Raw genomic sequence first — 3,402 nt, 5'->3', positions numbered from 1 at the left:
TGGCCTTCATATGATTCACTAGTTTAGACCCAACAAAAACCATCTAGATCATGGCAGATGACAGTGGATGAATGCAAACCCTGTCAAATAAAAATGTAATTATAGTCAATGTGATTGATGCATGTAGAATCGTTTCTGGGGCAAATGAACACAGTCTCCAATATGGGGTATGTGGCAACCAAACTGGCAAATATATCCTTTTCAAGAACCACCAGGAAGCAGCATAATAAGTGAATCCATTTCACCTGGAACAGACAGTGGTGGTAACACTCTGTGCTGAACCAGGGATATGTTAATTCTCCTGATCTTTGTCACAGTATCGTCTCAAAAGATCTAGGCATTGTGAACATCCTACAATACAGCATGTTGACCCACAATATTGATAATGCCATGTGAATCAGACTTGATGAACACGAAATGTGAATTCTGTGGAGATCTTGCTAAGATCAATGTGCTCTGGAGGAGAAGAGACAAAGATTCCAGAGGCTGCCACACTGGTAGTATTTTTAAGCATCATGTCTAGAGCGTACCAGGACACCACTGCTGAATATCCAACCTGCCAGCAAGAGAGCAGCCCGGAGTCCCTCATAAGGTACCATCCTATGAGGGGATCAGCCATTTACTTGCTGTTGATGGAATTGACATACAGTCAGGCGATGGGCTTGCATTTTCTGCTTGCAGTGCTTCAGCCAGCACCATTACATGGGGGCCCAAGAGAACTTGATGTAGCAGTGTGGAATTCTACCTAACTACACCTCTGACTAATCAACCCCATATGGAGCACAAGATGTGTAGCAGTGGGCAGGTAACTGTAGATACCCTGTTATCCACCCTGTTATCCACAGTATACTTTATACTGCACCATCCAGAAACAACTGAATGGATAGCGTGATGCAACCACCTCTTGAAGCCATAACGGAGATCCCAGCTTGAAGATGACACCCTGTGAGGTGGAGTGCTGTTCTTCTGGATGCAGTAAGAATTATTACACCAATCACCATCACATGGTAGTCTGTCCGCAATAGGTAAAATACATTAATACAGAAAACTAAAGTGTGGAAAGAGGAGTTGCTCACTCACCTTCATGCCCTGTGAGCCACCTGAGGGAATTTATGCTCCCTCCCAAATAACTATAAGTTTTATGGAGAGGTCCTGGCTCCAAGAGGGGAGGAGCCACCTCCAGGAGGCATAGTAAGGATTTGATTGGAATTAAAACTATGGTTGTTACCATAAAGAAAAGAGCTATTCCCACTGGCAGTTGGCCTCATCATCATGAGGAAGCAGGACCGCTGCTATGCCAATGGGGACAGGGAGGAATATATTTAGCACTTAAATGATCCCCTGGGGCATGCTTGGTGCTTCTACTTCCAGCCTTGACTGCAAATGAGCAAGTTCAGGGGCTCAAGCCTGATAGGGACACAGTAACCAAGGCTCAGACCTCTCAGGATGAGGACTCGGGTTACCCTACCAAGCAAATGACCTAGACCAGAAGCGGGGGTGCCCTTGACCCCTCCTCTCATACGTTTCTCTAGAAACTGTGACCAACCAGTTGAAGTAAGCCTAACGAGAGAAATAGCTGGAGCTGAGCAGTGCCAGAGGTGGACTACAGGGCTCCCTATCCTGATCCCATTTGCCAGAAAGATGCCCCATCCCCAAGCTAGTGTAGGTAGGACAGCCAGCGGCTCCCTGTGTTCGCCTGCACGCTTCTCCAGGTAGTTGTCCTCAGCCTCCAGGAGCCACCTCATCTGGAGGATTCTGCCCTCTCTGCCTCCTCTTCCTCTCCCATGTGGCCCATAGCTGGTGGTAACTGATGTAGTATTGCAAAGTTCCAACTACTTTGCCTCTCAGAAAGATGGGTCTGTAATACCATTCACATTCTAGAGCTTCCTGTGGGGTCAAATGAGAATAAAATCCTTTTGGGCTTAGCCTCTTCTACAATCCTATTCTGTTTCCCACAGTTCCTTACTGATTTCTCCTGAAAGCATTTTCTTATAAAAATCACTCGTGCAAACATCCCAGTTTTAGGTCTTTCTTTGGTGCCTCCAACTTAGCAGCATGACTCAGGGTGAAACCTTTTTCAATATAGCCTTTTTTAGGATAAGAATCACCGACATAGTGGTTGTGTCCTATCCCTCAGAAAAAATGATGTGGAAGAAAAAAACAGTTGAAGACAGCTGGTTTCAAAGCAAATGTACATATTGAAATAAACACTTTAAAAATTAAAATGCTTAACAGAAGACCAAAAAAGTAAATGAACAAATAATAGAAAAACAATGCACAAAAACTGAAAAGAAAAAAAAAAAACAGCAAAATGTTCAGAGGTATCCGTTCAGGTGACAATAAACTCAAGAGTTGACCAAAATCTATGGTAACCATTCATATTGCACAAAAGCATTTTGAAGGACACTGATAGTGAGATTGGGAATACTGCTGTTTTAGACTGTGTGCCCTCTGGAGCAAACCCACAAAAGAGGATCTGAGAACATGTAGTGTATTTGGGCAATTAACCCAAGAAACACTGGAGGAAACTTGAGAAATGACCCTGGGAAGGAGGGAAAGTCATTATAGAGTGAGTTCATGATCAGAATGTTCCTGTAGGCATCTGGAATAAATCCCGATGAGGACCTCTGGAAAACTGGTTTGACATAACCCCCCCTGGCGGGAAACAAGCCAGGGCACATATTACCAACTCCCACTCATTCTCTGAGTTCTGTTCCTAGAGGCTTTAAGTCTCCAGCCCAGAGTTTGCTCCTTTATCCAGAGAAAGTCCTCAGGCAGAGTTCCAGGTGCCTGCTCTAAGGAACCATTTTCCTGTATTTGAATGGAGAGTGCTGATAGAACAGAGGTGGAGCCCCTGATACCATCTGCTGTGGTCTTCTCCCTCTGCAGGGAAGAACAGTAGAAAATTTGACAGGTAAGGACGAGAATTCAAGAAGGAAAAATAATGAGACACAATGCCCATATATTATTTGTATGCCTCAAAAATTAAAATTTATTTAAGATAGAGGAATAGCTCCGTGTGATAAATTATGGTAGAGAGCAAATATTTCAATTCAGGGAACATAGGAGTTGACATATTTCAGAGAAAATTCAAACTTGTATTCATTTGGTAGAGGGTAGCAACATAGTGTTGGGTGAGCATATTTGGAGGCCAAACGCAATCCAAGAATTGGTTGGAACTGAGGTTGTCCAGTTGGCCTTGCATGATTCAGTTCACAGGTGGACTCTATCAAGAATGCTGGTGAATAAAGGCAGGTGAGTGTAGGTGAGGGCATCAGCAGCAAGAGCTGCTAGAGCAGGTTGGGCGGCAGCAGCTGGACACACAGCAGCTGGGGCGGCAGCAGGTGGTCCTGCAGCAGGTGGTCTGGCAGCAGCTGGGGCGGCAGCAGGTGGGCTGGCAGC

Source organism: Colobus angolensis, unplaced genomic scaffold (genome assembly GCF_000951035.1).
Source record: "Colobus angolensis palliatus isolate OR3802 unplaced genomic scaffold, Cang.pa_1.0 Scaffold83, whole genome shotgun sequence".
Lineage (NCBI taxonomy): Eukaryota > Metazoa > Chordata > Mammalia > Primates > Cercopithecidae > Colobus > Colobus angolensis.
Note: the sequence above shows the minus strand (reverse complement) of the source record.